Genomic DNA, 19,172 nt, shown 5'->3' on the forward strand with positions numbered 1-19,172 from the left:
GTTTAAATATATAAATGAGGCATTATCTAATGCAAACTTTAGGTGAATTTAGGAGAAATCTACAGACACAAATAGACAAAGTAGTAAAACAAACACCTAAATGTGTATTTTGGATGTTTTCTTCCCACTAGTCTGAAATAAGGAAGCAAAATAGCCCAAAATCTAAAAATTGATCAGTGTATGAAAAGCAATGTCTTGCCTGTAGTGTCTCCCTTTTAAGGAAGCTACAACAATTATACTGGAGACTGCGTCCTTTGAGGTAATCTGTTTCTATGCAGATGAATGAGACTACGTCATTCAGATCACCTTGACTCTTGTTTCCACACCAGCTCACTTGCTGTTACTGGAGCTGTATGTGGGCAGAGTGGGAGGAAACAGGTGGTGAGGGGCATTGGAGAGAAGGCTACTGTGTAAGCCACGTAAGCCACCCTGCTGTCTCGTCAGACCGAACGCTATCAGGGCCTGGATCGGTTGGCTGGATGTGTGTACGTGTGCCTGCATGTGTTTACTTGTTTTTCTCTGTAATATAATTTGGAAGAGATGCACTGTGCTGCCACCATATTGAATCAGCGGATCATTTCTGAAGCCATTATACCTGCAATTTAGCTCAAAAAGACCCTGTTTGAACTGTAGTTTGTTGCCATGGTAATCTTGTGATGGCTGTACTCTGGTTTAATCCAACCTGTCTGTTTTTTTGCTCATTGATATACTGTTAAGAGTGGAATCACCAGAGGCCCCACAATACAATCGCGATACTTAAGTCACCATACAATCTTATTGCGATAAGATATATTGAGATTCAACTGCAAGTTATGCAGTTTGTCAACATCTGTTTTATCTAATAAGATACAGTTTTCACTCTGTTCATCTCAGAGTTCATCAGAGTTTTCATTAACATATCTACCGGCATCATGTGAAACTAGAAAACCTAAGGAATCCATTGGTACCAACCATGTCATACTAGCTTGTCCCGAAAGAGGTTAAATGACGCTTCAAACTTGCGCTTAATTTTGATGAGGAATTACTGGCAAGGCCATTTTCAAAGGGGTCTCTTGACCTCTGACCTCAAGATATGTAAATGAAAATGGTTTCTATGGGTACCCACGAGTCTCCCCTTTACAGACATGCCCACTTTATGATAATCACATGCAGTTTGGAGCAAGTCATAGTCAAGTCAGCACACTGACACACTGACAGCTGTTGTTGCCTGTTGGGCTGCAGTTTGCCATGTTGTGATTTGAGCATACTTTTTATGCTAAATGCAGTACCTGTGAGGGTTTCTGGACAATATCTGCCATTGTTTTGTAATAAATATATACGTATATTTGGATAAAACAACATATTTGCCCACTCCCATGTTGATGAGACTATTAAATGACAAATTTCCCTTTAAGGTACATTTTGAACAGATAAAAAATTTTATCAATTTGCAATTAATCGCAAATAATCATGGACAATCATGCAATTAATCGCAATTAAATATTTTAATTGATTGGCAGCCCTAATAATAAAAGATCGATACTTGACATCCATATATCGATACAATATTGCCATGCAAAATATCACAATACTATGCTGTATTGCTTTCCCCCCACCCCTTCTTTTCATTAAGTTTTCATTTCTAAATTAATTAATACATTGTTATGTTTTTTTTTAATTAGATAAAGTTTCTTAATGATACTTTTAGGTGCTCCGTGGTTTATTTAATCAATATGAGAATCCACAAGCTCCCAGTTATGGCACAGTCACAGCTTTGGTGCTATCCAAACCCACTCTGCACCGATCCAGCACTCCTTTTGTTGCCAAACATTCTCTCCTTTTGCTCATTTGAATGCATAATTATCAAGATAACACCCCCTTGCTGAGCTGTGTGTTTGTGTAAAAAGGAGTGAAGGGAGGGAGTTGGGACTGGCGGTTAGTTTTTAATCAGTGATGATGTCTCATTCACTGCATTTACATGCACACAGGAAACCAGGTTACCGGGAGAAATCTATCAATGTTAGCTGGGTTTCTATTAATCACAAGAAACTTTTTCCTCATTTACGTGTTTTAGACTGTCAAAGGCTGAGGATGATTTGATTTCTTAAATACATATAAAGGCACTGCTTGCTGCTAAACTCTTCAAGTAGCCCAAGTTGGGCCGGCCAACACTTGAAGACTCAGCAGACAGAATAACCCCTCCACTGAAGCTACTTAAGCAAAAGCAGCCAGTGCTTTGAGTGCTTCACTTAGCAGATGGGAGTTTTAGAGGAGTAAAGTATTGCTTGACCACAGGGAGTAATGTTGGCTCTGAAGCTGCAGCAGTGCTTCTCCCAAGTCTGTCTCACAGCTCTCTGGGCTGCTTTGATTCACATTAACATCCAGGGTTTTTCAATGAGCCTTTAGGGGGGTGACTACGCAAGACAGTAAGCATGATCGGTCCGCGTAGAGTAAAGGCAAAGAGTCTGTGTTGTAGAGCCCGGCTGATACTGGATTTTTGAGTCTGATATAGATATTGGGGAGTTAAAAGAATTCCGTCATTGTTATCAAACACTTGTGACAAAGATATGTAATGGTGGAAGGATATGTTACAGTTTAACAGTTAACTTTATTGTCCAAAATGACATCAGTGCACATAAAAGAGAAAATGATGGATCATTTCCTGACCTCTTGTGTCACTGGGAGCATGCGTCGTAGATTGTTTACATACTTTGACCTCAGCAAGGCGGCCGCATGATCTCTCCTCCTGAACACAGGTAGCGATTACGCTCTTTAACCATTTTTGAATAGTGTGCAGCGGAGATCCAGAGTGTTTATTCCCCTTTTGGGGCAAGACAGATGGCGGGCATGACTGACTGTACTGACGAACTATAGCGGGCTAGCTAACGTTACCTTGCTAACACAGCAAACAGATGTGATGAGCGTCATAAGTGACATGCCGGTTAAAATGGACAGGACTATAACAGAGTTATATTGAAAAGTGGAAATGATGGGGTCATAGTTTATTAACTTTCCAGCAATGTATTTCACAAACCAACGCCGCACCTCCGTCTGTTCAGCTGAGGGACGGCCCATATTTCCCATCATGCCTGCCTAGTCCCGAGTGCTGGACTGAGTAGTTTAAGTTCACTGTTTTATTTGTTAATGTTATTAATGTGTTAGTGTTTGTAATGTAATGTGTCTGTTCAGGACATAGTGGCTTATGTTGGTAATTGACAATTTTGTGCTGGTTTATAGTTTCATCCATTAGTGAGGTGGCTGCCGAAACCTGAGGATTTAATTTGCCATTTTTAATCTTAATTCTTATCATGTTGGCGCTGGTGATTTTCCTTTGACACTGGCTAAAACCTCTTTGGTGGGTGCCAAAAGTGTCTCTATGCAGGACAAACCATGACATCCTTACTTGAAAACGCTCATTCATAACAGTAGGAAGTACTTTCACCTCTTACACTTCTTAAATTTGTTTGTGCTCCCCACATCATTGTTGTATCAGTATTCCTTTGGCTTGATCACCAACTTAAACTGCCAATGACTGGCAGGGGGCACCACCTCTCCCTTTTAATGATTGAAGAGGAGTGGTCTTAAAATTTGATGAACATTAAGATTGCACAGGCTCATGAATATTCAAAAGAGCCAAGGTTTCCCCCTCTTCATTCTTGTTCTTTTTATGCCTTCCTTTCTCATCTCATCTCTTTGTCGCTGTCCTCTTATTTTGTATTGTCTATTCCCGGCCCGTATGGACCCAAAACAACAGTTTTCTCAGGAGAATATCCACCATGCGCTCGAGTGGCACTTAGTATATATAATGCAAAACATTATTTCAGACAATTGCCTCTAATCATACCATTGAGTGTTCAGAGTTTGAGCTCATTGAGATGCTCCGTGCTATTGACTGTAAATGAGGAGCACCTTCTTTCTTGGCTGCTGTAAAATGAGTCAATGTGTAGTGACCCACAAGACAAACATGTATGCTGTTTGGTTTGTAATAATAGAGTATCCTGTCAATGGACAAACAACCTTCTCATGTTTCTTTGCGTCACCTTAATCAAACCTTTGTGTCTTTTCTCAACAGGAATAACCAGACCTTGATCGTGTGACCTGTGCCCTGTTGACTCGGCAGATATGCTCTTTTCTCAGGACGCCTGCACTCGGATGGATTAAGAGGTTAGCTTCCAATCCCACAACCAAGTCTGCTCATCCACCTGCATTACATACTATGAGCTCTGCCTTGATCTTCATCTGTCGTTTTAGCTGCTTTTCCATCTATATTCAAACCCCAGAGCTCGTCAAAGCCATGCATTGTGTTAGATGATATTGACCTCAGCAGGTGACTATGGTGGTACATTTACTGAAGTACTGTACTTAAGTACAAATATGAGGTACTTGTACTTGAGTATTTCCATTTTCTGCTACTTTATACTTCTACTCCACTACAATTCAGAGGGAAATACCATATTTTATAGTCCATTATGTTTATCTGACAGCTTTAGGTACTGGTTACTTTTTAAAGATTTTACATAAAAAAACAATGATAATCTTATAAAAGAAGATGAACCCAGTGGTTCCCAACCTTTTTGGCTTGTGAACACATTGTTTGAAAATGACAAAGTATCCCACTGGTGATGGGAAGTGGTTGGTGTGAAGACAGATCTACCTCACATTCTATAACCCAGCTGTGGAAACCTGATCAGACTGGTTTGGGTTTACCTGTAGGCACAGGGAAACCGATCCAAGGCGGCTGCTAAATATTGCAACAGCTCCCAACCCAAAAGCAGCTGATATGTACGACAGGCTCAGAGAGTTTTGGCTAAGGTTTCATCCTGCGAAGGTCTGTGTCACTAACCTAATTGCTCCAGTACACTTTAGAATTACAATACAGCGTGACATGGGTGCAGCTGACCTATGTCTTTGCAATTGTGAGAATTAAAGCTACAGAATCAAGTTTTACTAAAACTACATTTTGGTAAAGCATCTGAAGTGGGCAACCTCCGAGTCTCAAAAGTGACGCCAATGCGCAAGTGCCTTAATCTTGCAGTCTTTCTAACAGCCAGCAGGGGGCGACTCCTCTGGTTGCAAAATAAGTCTGATTGTATAGAAGTTTATGAGAAAATGAGCCTACTTCTCACTTGATTTATTACCTCAGTAAACATTGTAAACATGAGTTTACGGTCTCAATTGCTAGTTTCAAGTCTTCTTCAGTAGAGCATGATGCTCATTTAGTAAATTATGGCTCCACCTTCTCGGGTCAGTTCTGGTTGCAAAAAGCCAAGATGGCGACGGCAAAAGTACCGGACTCCAGGCTTCAAAACGGCAGCCCACAAACCAATGTATGACGTCACAGTGACAACGTCCACTTCTTATGTACGGTCTACTGATTTTTACCTTGTAGCACTTTGACATTTGTTTCAAATGTAAAGGGCGTTACAAATAAAATGTATGTATTATTATTATTATCTGAAAAGATAATAGATTAGTTCTGACTTTGCTCACATATGTCCAGACATCAGGATGACAAAGGCGTTTTGTGATTTAGGCAAATGAATTAAGAGCCCATCGTAAATGATGCAAACAACCCCGAAGCACCACACAACAACAAATCCACCTGGCAACGGTTGCTATGGCAATATGTGAACCATGCAGTAGTAAAAGTAACAGAAGAATCCCACAACCGCAAACTGTACATTTATGCCAGATTAGCTTTTCACAACCTTAACTGAAAATACAGAAGACATTCAACCTAACATGTAACCAAATAGAAAAGAAAAACCTGGACTCGTTCTTTCGGTTGGATCATTTTTTTAAATGTAGCGTACTCTTGTTGGTTTCTCAAGATTACCAAGCCGAGCTTTAAGCTTGAGGTGAAGTGAAACCTTGAAGCTGGCCTGACCAGGTTAGAGGGGTACATTTTTTAACTTAAAACCTCATTATTTAAACCTCCCTTGTGAAACTGAACTTCCTGAAAATTAGTCTACCTTAGTGATATAAACAAACTGACAGTCCTACTTATTGAAACCCTCTAGACAAAGTGACGAAGTAGAGTGAGTCACTGAGTATTTTTTTTTTTTGGTGATTTGATTTATTTACTGTAAAAGTGTGTAGTTTAATGGGCTGCATCCAACACTAGCATACAGCATCAACAGGTCTTGTCTCTGCGTGTTTACTCTCTGTGAATATAGCAGATGTACAACTGGAATTTCCCTATCAGAATTCAATCAGCTAAGGTGAACTCGGTGACCCCCGTTGCCCTCTATCTCATTATTATCTACACTTATAGATACCAGACTGGAGTCCACACAATGGATTTTCAGCTATCAAGATAACCAGAATACCATCAGACTTTGTCCAGTATAGTTGGATATCTACGGTCAAACAATGACTGGAATTTCCTCCACTATGTGCAGCCTATTTTCTAATCATATCCGTGTGTGAAGAGATGTTAGTGGAGTCATGTGTGTGTGAATATGCAATCTTATAAAAGCATGACAAAGATGTGAGTCAGTGCTGAAGCAACCAGTAGTTCATCCTGCCAGTTTTCCAGTCGACAGTAAACAACAGTAGACTTTTATGGCCACACAAGACTAATGAAGACAAACACGGTTTTCCCTGTATGCCGAAATGGCTATGACCAAAAGATATGGCTGCAACTAATTATAAGCTGCTTATTTTCATTATGGATTAATCTGCCAATTATTTTCTGGATTAATCATACATCAGTGGAAACAGTGGAAAATCTTATCAAATGTCTTGTTCTGTCTGATCAACACATTTTCTGTTATGTAAGACTAAGAAAAGCAGGAAATTCTCACATTTGAGAAGCAGAAACCTTTAGATGTTTGCCAGTTTTGCTTGAAGAAACATTTAAACTGCAGATTATTTTTGTCTATCAAGGCAATTCATTGATCAACTATTTGTAGCAACTCTTGGCATTATCTTTCTTGCACCCAGTAAAGCCTGTTTATTAAGGTGAGCAGTGGAAACTGTTGTTCACTGTTCAAGCTGTGAAATCAGCTGAATCTCCTCGTACTTGGCCCTCATATTCACATTAATAATCGTTTTTTTTTTCTGAGACTTAATCGCCTACACGTAGTTTAGATTACAACATGAACGCACCATGAGTCTATTCCAGCTATAGAGCTCAACAGTGACGATCCAGAAGTGAAAATCCCGTTCAGATTCTGAATCTTGTAGAAGCCAAAAGTCTGTATGATATCAACTTTGTTTTAAGAAAAACGTGTTTTATTCGCGATGTCATGGAGAAGTACAACACTACCCACAATCCTAAAGTGAAACGGTAACGTTTCTGATTGGTGGAGCTCGCTGGTACCATGGAAATGTGTAGCTACCGCACCTGCAAACGACTAGTGAGGGTACAAACTCGTACGTGCTGCACCGTGGTCTGCTCCTGGATTTCAAATCGGGGCAACATGGTGGCTCGTTTTGGAAACTTTCTCTTATATTACGAAAATGGTTCACCGAAATGTGTTTCTTAAAAATATTTGAGGCAAGAAATAAGGCATGCAGTTGCTGAATCTATCTTCATTTTAGATCGACGACGGTTGGTTTAAATGTTTTTTGGGGAGTTTCCCGAGGCGGCGAGTCGCCATTCGCAATGCTTTATGGGAGGAGTAGTTCTTTCACTCTTAAAATAATTATGTACACAGTCTTGTACCTTTGCCTTTTTTCCGATGTTTTTTTGCTCCAAATCAAATGTTTTATGGTCACGATTCATCTCGTAGCTGGTTGGCTTGGTTCCATGCTTAAAACTCTTTATATAAGGATTTTCTGACATGTCAAGGGAGTGAATGAATGGGAGATTAAGGATCAACAGAGGCTGCAGCAATCACCAAAGAAACACAAGGCTAACACATGAATGAGCAAACACCTACCAGCACTTTAGAGTTCCCTATTCAACTCACCTACTTGTCATTGGACTGAGGGAGGAAACCTGAGTAGTCAGAGAAAATCCAGACAAACACAACGAGAGCACGCAAACTCCACACAGAGGGAGCCTAATGTGTGGTATGGCTGAAAATGCTTGGCAACAAAGCCACCCCATTCTTGAGGTATTGAATTAAAAATATTACCATATGTGAAGCGCTATCAGTTGGATCTGGTAGGGCTTACCTCTACGCACAGCCTCGGTTCTGGAACCGTACTCTTGGATAGGGGTTGGACTCTATTCTTCTCTGGAGTTGCCCATGGTGTGAGGCGCCGAGCGGGTGTGGGGATACTCACAAATCCCCGGCTGAGTGCCTCTATGTTGGAGTTTACCCCGGTGGACGAGAGGGTCGCCTCCCTACGCCTTCGGGTTATGGGGGGGAAAACTCTGACTGTTGTTTGTGCGTATGCACCAAACAGCAGTTCGGAGTATTCGGCCTTCTTGGAGACCCTGAATGGAGTCCTGTATGGGGCTCCAGTAGGGGACTCCATAGTTCTCCTGGGAGACTTCAACGCGCACGTGGGCAACGATGGAGACACCTGGAGTGGCGTGATTGGGAGGAACGGCCTCCCTGATCTAAACCCGAGTGGTCGTTTGTTGTTGGACTTCTGTGCTAGTCATGGATTGTCCATCACGAACACCATGTTCGAACATAAGGATGCTCATAAGTGTACGTGGTACCAGAGCACCCTAGGCCGAAGGTCGATGATCGATTTTGTAATCGTATCATCTGATCTGAGGCCGCATGTTTTGGACACTCGGGTGAAGAGAGGGGCGGAGCTGTCAACTGATCACCATCTGGTGGTGAGTTGGGTCAGAGGGTGGGGGAGGACTCTGGACAGACCTGGTAAGCCCAAACGCGTAGTGAGGGTGAACTGGGAACGTCTGGAGGAGGCCCCTGTCCGAGAGATCTTCAACTCACACCTCCGGCGGAGCTTTTCTGGCATCCCTGTGGAGGTTGGGGGCATTGAACCCGAGTGGACGATGTTCAAAGCTTCCATTGCTGAAGCTGCGGCGGTGAGCTGTGGTTTTAAGGTCTTAGGTGCCTCAAGGGGCGGCAACCCTCGAACACCGTGGTGGACACCGGTGGTCAGGGAAGCCGTCCGACTGAAGAAGGAGGCCTTCCGGGATATGTTATCTCGGAGGTCTCCGGAGGCAGTTGCAGGGTACCGACGGGCCCGAAGAGCAGCAGCCACTGCCGTGACGGAGGCAAAGCAGCGGGTGTGGGAGGAGTTCGGAGCAGCCATGGAGAAGGACTTTCGGTCGGCACCAAAGTGCTTCTGGAAAACCATCCGGCACCTTAGGAGGGGGAAACGGGGAACCATCCAAGCTGTGTACAGTAAGGATGGGACACTGTTGACCTCAACTGAGGAGGTAATCGGGCGGTGGAAGGAGCACTTTGAGGAACTTCTGAATCCGACCAATACGCCCTCTATGGTAGAGGCAGAGCTGGAAGCTGATGGGGGACCATCATCAATTACCCTGGTGGAAGTCACTGAGGTAGTCAAACAACTCCACAGTGGCAAAGCCCCGGGGGTTGATGAGATCCGCCCAGAAATGTTGAAGGCTCTGGGTGGGGAGGGGCTGTCTTGGATGACACGTCTCTTCAACACCGCGTGGAAGTCGGTGACAGTGCCTAAGGAGTGGCAGACCGGGGTGGTGGTTCCCCTTTTCAAAAAGGGGGACCAGAGAGTGTGTGCCAATTACAGGGGTATCACACTGCTCAGCCTCCCTGGTAAAGTCTACTCCAAGGTGCTGGAAAGGAGGGTTCGGCCGATAGTCGAACCTCAGATCGAAGAGGAACAATGCGGATTCCGTCCTGGCCGTGGAACAACGGACCAGCTCTTCACTCTCGCAAGGATCCTGGAGGGGGCCTGGGAGTATGCCCATCCAGTCTACATGTGTTTTGTGGACTTGGAGAAGGCATATGACCGGGTCCCCCGGGAGATACTGTGGGGGGTGCTGCGGGAGTATGGGGTGAGGGGGGCACTTCTCAGGGCCATCCAATCCCTGTACGCCCAAAGCGAGAGCTGTGTTCGGATCCTCGGCAGTAAGTCGGACTCGTTTCCGGTGGGGGTTGGCCTCCGCCAGGGCTGCGCTTTGTCACCAATCCTGTTCGTGATATTCATGGACAGGATATCGAGGCGTAGTCGGGTGGAGGAGGGTTTGCAGATCGGTGTGCTGAGGATCTCATCGCTGCTTTTTGCAGATGATGTGGTCCTGTTGGCATCATCGGTCTGCGACCTCCAGCACTCACTGGATCGGTTCGCAGCCGAGTGTGACGCAGTCGGGATGAGAATCAGCACCTCTAAATCTGAGGCCATGGTTCTCAGCAGGAAACCGATGGATTGCCTACTCCGGGTAGGGAATGAGTCCTTACCCCAAGTGAAGGAGTTTAAGTATCTCGGGGTCTTGTTCGCGAGTGAGGGGACGATGGAACGTGAGATTGGTCGGAGAATCGGAGCAGCAGGGGCGGTATTGCATTCGCTTTACCGCACCGTTGTGACGAAAAGAGAGCTGAGCCGGAAGGCAAAGCTCTCGATCTACCGGTCAATCTTCGTTCCTACTCTCACCTATGGTCATGAGGGTTGGGTCATGACTGAAAGAACGAGGTCGCGGGTGCAAGCGGCCGAAATGGGTTTCCTCAGGAGGGTGGCTGGCGTCTCCCTTAGAGATAGGGTAAGAAGCTCAGTCATCCGTGAGGGACTCGGAGTAGAGTCCTTGCTCCTTTGCGTCGAAAGGAGCCAGTTGAGGTGGTTCGGGCATCTAGCACGGATGCCTCCTGGGCGCCTCCCTTGGGAGGTGTTCCAGGCACGACCAGCTGGGAGGAGACCACGGGGAAGACCCAGGACTAGGTGGAGAGATTATATCTCTACTCTGGCCTGGGAACGCCTCGGGATCCCCCAGTCAGAGCTGGTTAATGTGGCCCGGGAAAGGGAAGTTTGGGGTCCCCTGCTGGAGCTGTTGCCCCCGCGACCCGACCCCGGATAAGCGGTTGAAGATGGATGGATGGACCATATGTGAATGTAAATATCAGCAAGCTCTAGCTTGTGTGTTTTGGGTTTTGCGAGGTGAAAAAATGTGCTTAGTTTACTTGCTGATCTCACATCTTCTTCATGAAAAGATTTCTGTCTTTTCTCCAACACTTGGGAGACATTAACCATGGAGGCAGGTTTACCTTTTTATGTCTCTGCTGTTTGGATTGCGGTCCTGTGTTTGTGGACACAAGAAAGAACTGGACTCTCAGAGACGGTTAGCTTTGGCTCCTACTTCCAACACATGGTTGCCAACAGATTCTTCTCCTGGGTAAACGGAGACATGGAGACGGCAAACTGCTGCTCATCCTCAGCCTATTGGGTGTGTCTTTGTCTGAGGAGCAGGAAGTCATTTGGATAAATGGGTCTATTATTGACTGGCCCACTACTGTACCTTGGCCGACTAGACTCTTCGATCTGCACATTGTAAAGTCGTCCATCTACTTTATGGGGGATGAAATTGGTTTTAATGTTTTTAATCATAGTGCAGTTAATGCTTTTTTTTCAATCAAGTTTTAACGGTACTGTGCTGTATGTTTTACTCCATTGTTCTCAAATAGCCCATCTATCCCATCTTTGTTTCTTTTCCATACATTCATTCTTTGACTTGACATAATCTTCATCACCCTATTGCTGTTTTCTTGCCAATTTTCCGAATCCTTAGTCTGTCCCTGTTGCATTCAATGACACAACAATCCCCTTCTTGTAATGATTTTTGCCCATAATTGGCCATACAAATTAGGGATGTTCCAAACGCCTAATTTCCCCGATGTTTAAACAGTTTAAACTAGACTTTGACTTGTCTAAAAGTAAGAAAACACTCAGAAAACAGTCAATATTGAGCACAATTTAATATATAAGGTTAAATTCCGCTGAAATCAATATATACCCAGTGTCTGCTCCGGTTGTGTGGTGTAATATTTGATGAAATGCCAGCAGGGACTGTTGTCTAAGAGGAGTCATGGTTTGTAGGCATCGCTTGTAGGCTACCATTACTATCTTAGTGTGCAAGTTTTATCCACCTTTTCCTCCCCTTTGTCTCAAACACGGCGCTCAAATCTCATTTCTGTAACGTTTACTGTCTCAGTCATCAGTCCAAAAGTCAAAATGTATTGAAAAAAAGATCGATGTAATAATTTTTCCAAAATTCACAGCATGTTTTTATCTAATGAAGTATTCCGCTTCAATCCATATTTGTTGACATTTAATTTTATTTACACGTACATGCATTAACGGGGCGGTCTGCATAACGGCACCATAAATTACATTTATATAACCACAATAACACAAAACCATATTTTCCCGGTTTTTAAGGGTGATATGTCATAAAATATGACAACAGACATTCAAAGCTTCATTCGAAAACCTCAATCAAAGCTTTGAATGTAAAACAAAACTACATTTACCGCAGCCCTATCTGCTGGTCAATCCAGTTGATCAGGAGAGAACCAGACTGACTGCTGAACCCAGCCGCTATTTCGGAAAGAGGAGGTGGTGGCAGGCGGGGGCCGGGAGAACGCGACGGGGTGGAAGTGAGTCAGGAGCGGTTGATGAGATCAGATCAGAGAGCCGCTGCCGCCGCCGCTGCTGCAGGAGGAGCAACGGCTCTCCACAGCAACAGCTGAGACAGATATGTCAATATGTAATTTAAATGTGTACATTGATAAAACAATTTAAACGACTAGTATTTCTGGTGTTGACTAGCAACGTTTAACCAACTAGTCGACTAATCACGCAAACATGTGGATGCTTATTGAGTGCAGTTCTGGCCCACTTCAGGTCATTCAGCTTCTTGCTGCTCTCGTATCAAAACACCAGACCACGTCTAAACCAGGTAGTCCTCCTGCGGCAAGCAGCAGCAGCAGCCTTCAGCGTGGGTGGCAGTAGTTGAATCTGTTATAAATGTGGTGACTGTGCATTTTTTTTATTGTACAGCGAACGCTCCGGTGTGGTTTTCTTGCATGAGTTAATTTGAACCGAGTCATATTGTGTTTAATGTATGCAGGATTCAGCATAAAATAAGTCTTTAGATGGAAGAGTGCAGGCATGCGGAGAGGAATGCTGTTGTGCATTTGCTGAGGGGGGGGGTTAACAAGTCAGAGGAGGGCTTTCTTGTCTCCCAGGGGAGAAAGATGAGAGTATGAGAGGCTTGGATACATAGGTAGAGGGCGGGGGATGGTGTCAGAGTCAAGGAGAGAGGAAGAGAAAGAAAGGTTTGGGTGTGGCACCTTGTCATATTGAGCTTATCGTACCACACACATCGTAATATCAAAAAGCCACGTTGAATTCTTCTGCTGAGCCAAACTTAATGGCTTGAAATCGAACTAAAACATTCTTTAAGGCACAAAACACAATTCAAAATCACAGGATACATCAGTTTGACTTTAGGTGATATGACCTGTCCTCTGGTTCCACCCTCAGACCACTTTACATTTTGTACTCTACTAGTGGTAAGGTCATGTTTAGACAGACATTGGCACTATGTAAAACCAATGAGACCACTGCATTTGCAAAAATGCCCAAAAAAAGGATCCAGAAATGCCAATATTATTCTCAGTGTTTAATCTAAGCTTGATGGATATTTGGATGTCTTTTGGTGAGCATCACATCCTCATGGGGTCACCAGCTTGGCTGTAGTGTTTAGTCTTGTTTAAAATGTGTTTGTTGTTGTTTAAAACGACAAGTAACAGACTGAAACAAACAAATAAGTACAAAGCCTTTTTTTACCAAACATCATTGAAATTAGGACTGGCCGATATGGCCAAAATCTATCACTATATAGGTAATTTCATATTTCGATAACGATATATATCTCGATATAGTATGTTTTTGGGTAATTTGATAAATGTTTTATAAGAAATAACCACATGATAAAGCCTTTTTTTCTATACTTCTGTGTGAATTAAATACTTGACAAATGAAAAGTAGTATTTTCTCATTTTAAGAACTTGAGTGCAAAATGAACAGAACAGTTTTAAGTGAAAATATATAGAAAAAAGTAAGAAATATAGGCTTAACCTATATCTCGATAGAAACTATATAGAAAAATATATACGATAGACATTTTTATGTCCTTTTGATATCTATCGTCCCATTGCACAGCACTACTTGAAATTAAATTGAACAAAAAACTGCATGGATGTGAATATCCTCATTAAGATGAATAGCAAATGTCTGAACTACACAAACACCGACTTTCAAAGCAAATGTGAAAAGCAGCGTTCAGTATGTGATAGTCATTGGTTGAATGAGCGCACATGAAAGATGTAAAAGTGCTAATGCTGAGGTGTAGATCCATACTAGATAACAAACTGAAGCAACTGTGTATTAATTTAAGCTAAATGTTCAGTTAATCCAAGTATTATTACTCCAACAATGTACAGAGTAAGAAGCAGACAGGATCTGTGTCTAGAGGAAAATGGATAAGATTCTTTTATTAGTCCCACAGTGGGGAAATTTGCAGTTGAGTTCCTGGTAAGTGTTGAAATCAGTCTGTCTGAGCCAGGGTTATTCTAGTGAACTGAAACTGAAACAAAAATAGGCAGTGAAAAATATTTCTAGTAAACTGAAACTAAATAAAAACTAGAAGAAAAACTAAACTAAAAGGATATTGCCTGTCAACAAGCAGACTCTGAGTCTGTTTGTTGTCACAGTACACGTCTGTAGAGTGAGTCCATGAGCTGTAAAACAACTCCAGAGATCAATATGAGAAATTAACTCCACGTTGTGTCTGAATACAGCTTGCTCTTGGAATGAACTTCTTTCTTGGAATGAAAGAGAACACCGACAGTCTGACTTTATCACTTCACAAAACGCTCGCCCTGGCTCTATTCATACAGCGAGCGAGCAAACTCTGGCAAATGGAGCATGAAAAATTGTCCACATATACTACGACGAGCGTTGCTACTCTCTATTATATAGGGAGAGAGTGATATTGAGTAACTGTCAGTTACTGTCGGCGTCGATTTTGACAGTGAAAATAGGTTGGAGACGCGCAATAATTTGCATAGATAGAGCCAGGGCGAGTATTTTTTCAAACAAGCAACACGTCGCTCAGCCTGTTCGCTGATGCACTGAGCAGGTTAGGACAGCTTCATTTGGAAAAACTGAAACAATCTATTGTTCGCTTTTCGCATCGCGTCCAGTAAGGAAGAGATGTCATGCAAAGTGTTGCGCACCTGCTCCACCTCCAACCTATTTTCATTGTTCAAAATCAACACTGACATCGCTCGTAGTATATCTGGACAATTTTTCATGCTCCATCCGCCAGAGTTTGGAAGAGGTGTTAGTCAGCAGAAATCACATGGTAGATTTTGGACTTGGAAGTTAAAAATAATGTTTGAATGCAACAAAGACAGACGTCTCAAGGACGTCTGCTTCCTTCAACACTCTTCCTCGACTGGCTCGATGTGTTCTGTCCAGTTCAGCAGAACAAAGTGGAAATGAGCTGTTAATCTGCAAATGTGGAAGAACTGCTTGTGTGTTTGTCCACATTTCTTTCCACCGTTTTCTGGAGGCGCCCAGGCGGTGCATCTGTGAAAGAGTGGGCGGTTTTGCACTGCTTGGGAAACACTTTGAGCGTGCTCCACACTAAGCCCTCCCCTCCTCCCTCCCGCTCTAGCGTTCCCTCTCTCCTCCCTCCCTCCAGCAGCTGTTTTCCTGCCTTCGCTGGGAACTGGAGCCAGGCTGTTTTTCCCCATCCTCGCGTCACAAGCAGGAACTTACCGACACACTCAAATACACACACACTCTTTTTGTCCGTCTCAGCCCTGTCCCACACTCGTCTGGCTGTTGACTGTGTCCTGACCTCATTTTGGACTTCAGACTGAGGAGCAAGTATTCCCTCTCTTCTACTTGGCTGCTGTGATTGCGTGTTCACATATCGGTGTGAGAGCCGCCTGACTGTTCGGAGAAATGCTTTCATGGTAAGATGCCTCTTCTCTTCTCAGAGGCCACTTAAGTCGCTTGACCTCGTGTTGGTGCTTCTTTCAGTCTGTGACATTTTCTCGGGTTTCCCGTCTCTCTGAGACCGTTGCTGGACTTATCCCACGCTGACAGTTTTCAAAAGTATTTGTGCCTGTGTGCTACATCTTTATCGGGGTGTCCGCTTGTCCCAGAAGAATGTCGGAATGAATGAAATATCACCTAAAGATGTAGCACGTCTCAAATGAAATTCATTGTGGCTTTCATTTCTCTAAGAAGTTGGAATTTTGGATGGAGCTGTTTGTGTAATGACTTATTGGTAGTTTAAGATGTCCCGATATTATTTATAGTAAAAAAAAAAAGTGGCTTCTCAACCCTTTGAACTCTGCAATAGAAATGTTCCGCCAGTGCCTACATTGGTATTTTTGCTTATTGTGATGTCATTTCTTAGAGTATCTTAAAATGCTTCATATACATAAAATCTGTACAACCTAAACTAAAAGGTTATATAAGCCAATAATTTGAACTATTGAACTAAGCACGTTTTTTCAGTTTTTGAGATTGAGTGCAAATGCGTTTTGATAGTGAAAAAATATCTAATTGCGATTATATTGACTGATATTGCGATGCGATATTACAGGTAGTAATTTTTACATCGTTATTTCGCGTTTAATTGAAAAATATATTAAAATGATTATGGTGTGGTTCTTGCGGGGATCTGTACGAAACAAAGATGTTTTCTTAAGTCTGTAGAATGTGACGTGTAGGCCAGGACATCTCTGCAGCACCACAATATTTAATTTAAAATGGTATTTTTGACACACATTTCACCTTTAACAAATATTTCGCCTCATGCAATCTGAAAATTGCAGTTGGCCATATTGCGATTTCGATAAAATTTAGATTCATTTTACAGTCCTACACGTAACATAACTTAATGGCGTTATCACGAGCGTACAACGTGATGACGCGAAAGACGGAAGCCTTAGCTACTGCAAAAAGAATGAATGCTAGCTATTATGATTTATATTTTACGTTGATTTAAACTGGATCATGCAAACACTGATCTCTCGCGGTCCCTTGTTAAAGTGTTAACTCAGCTGATGTCTGCTTGTTACATCTTAATTAGTTAAAATGTACACGTTTGTGTCTCCATGTAAAAAGCAGGAACTGCGTTCTATTGCTGTTCCAGCTGGGGTGCGTTCCCCAGCACGGCTGTAGCTGCTAGCACAGGACCCTTCAGTGTAGCGTTTCACACATGAGTGACTGAGAGGTGACACGTGATTGAAGACTTTCTGGATTGTGTTACACCGCTGCTACACTAGGCTAGCTCAGTCCTGACTCATAATTACACTTGACAGAACCTGGGAGTCTGAGCTGAGTAGTCTGATATGAGTAATCAGATAAATTACTCTAATAAGCACTATCGCAGGTGTGTAGTTTGGGCTGTTGCATTTAAATCTGCTCGTTTAAAACAGGTTTTAGTTCCTTACTGATGCCTGAGAGACTGTAATGTGCAACGTGGCTTTAATCAGATTTCTTGAAGGTTGGGACAATTTACAGACAAATATCAAATGTCAGGGAAAACAAATATCTTGAGAATATTTTCCTGTCAGAGGAAATCAAGTGCTAAGTCATTTCTCATTCGAAACTTAACATAAAGTAATGTGTCCAGCTTTAGTAACCTCTAATTTGCTTTGGACATCACAATCGTAGACTAAATTTCACTGCATGTCCCGCTGTGTGAGATGGGTCTCACAAAATCGTATTGGCAATCCGAGACAGACTGTACAAGATAAATTGAGGCATGTCAGATGGTGTGATGAAAGCCTGGTGAATCATACCGCTGTGATGATGCAAGCAGAGACATGTTATTAAAAATCAGCTGCCAGAGGACTTGTGTCACAGTTGGATGGGAGTTTTGGAGTCATGACCAAATATTTCACCATGTTTATCGCTTGATTGTCTGTCTGGTAAATCCCCAAATGACCGTAAATGACGGCGTGGAAGGGCCATAACTTTGTTGTTTTTTTTCAACACTATTTTCCCATGTCTAAGTGACTAACGGGGTCAACAAATTTCAAGATTCAAGAGTTTAATTTGTCACGTACTCATACAGGATGTGCAGTGAAATGCAAAGTGCTCACGAGATTGTGCAAAACATCAACTATACAAATATTTGACGTAATGTAATAAAAATTATAGGGACTTTAGTAGGGAATTTTTGAAACTAGTCCAGTACTGAGGAAGAATGCTGTAACCAGCAACCGCTAAACAGACTGCAGTGTAATGTAACCTTTCTCTTGATCTGGTCTGGTTGTTATTGCGTCTAACCAAGTAAAACTTTATTTATATAGCACCTTTTAAACACAGGTTACAAAGTGCTTTCCAATAACCTCAGAAGTTTCGTTCTGGAATCTCCCGTTCCATCCACATTGTAGAAATCACCTAAGTATTCAGCCATGACATTGAGATTCTTTACATAACATTAAGGTTTTATTCACACGAGATCAGGTGTTGCAGCGATTCGCCTCCTGGTTGTATGGAGGTCTGGGAGAGTCACTTTAATGGCCCATTAACTGTGACGATTAATGTCTTTTGTTCCCTTATGGCTGGGTTGTACAGCTCTGGATCGCTATTTACGCGATTGGCCACTGCTGCGTGACGTCACATTGCTTTTCTCCAAAAGTTTCTACTTTACCGCCGCAGGCCGCTGCATTTTTTTTTGCGCCACCTGCAGCCGCCGCAGCTCAAACGCACTCCCCCCATTCAACATGAATGGAAAAACGTTACACATTCTGTACTCCAACACAACAAACACTGACAAACCTGCACTCCTTTCTCCAACTGTCACTCACGTTTCCACCGTTATCTTCAAGCAACAATTCACATGACACAATAACAAAAGCAAAAGGTAATGGAGAATTCTCTGTAGGGTCCTTTCCATAATGTTGTCAGACACTTATAATAACAATCTGAGCCTGTCGGTGGCAAAAACAAGCACTTTTAGTGGACGTACATTGACGGTGAGGAGTTCCTCCTGAGCGATTACATTACAGCTCGTTTAGTGGCTGCCGTCTGCAGCTCTCTCTCTCTCTCTCTCTCTCTCTCTCTCTCTCTCTCTCTCTCTCTCTCTCTCTCTCTCTCAATATTGGACCAATTTCAAAAAATGTTGTCCCCGTTAGTCACTTGAATACAAAAACATGGGAAAATAGGTTTGAAAATTACTGAACTCACCCTTGAAGTCTCCCTCAAAGAACTAATGCAGACAAAGGCTTACTGTTGAATGCTGCGCA

General features: G+C 42.8%; 1 protein-coding gene and 1 long non-coding RNA gene across 2 annotated transcripts in view; both read left to right on the forward strand.

Annotated features, from left to right (window-relative positions):
- LOC141771234 (uncharacterized) overlaps positions 1-19,172 on the forward strand; it is a 174,379-nt gene that overhangs the window by 127,963 nt on the left and 27,244 nt on the right. The gene's annotated exons all lie outside the window — the stretch shown is intronic.
- The window catches only part of LOC141771232 (SPRY domain-containing SOCS box protein 4-like), a 60,440-nt gene that overhangs the window by 14,024 nt on the left and 27,244 nt on the right, over positions 1-19,172 (forward strand). The window contains exon 2 of the mRNA XM_074641280.1: positions 4,052-4,143. The gene's annotated coding sequence lies outside the window, so the exon portion shown is untranslated. The remainder of the gene's footprint in view (positions 1-4,051; positions 4,144-19,172) is intronic.

This window comes from Sebastes fasciatus, chromosome 7, assembly GCF_043250625.1.
Source record: "Sebastes fasciatus isolate fSebFas1 chromosome 7, fSebFas1.pri, whole genome shotgun sequence".
Classification (NCBI taxonomy): Eukaryota; Metazoa; Chordata; class Actinopteri; order Perciformes; family Sebastidae; genus Sebastes; species Sebastes fasciatus.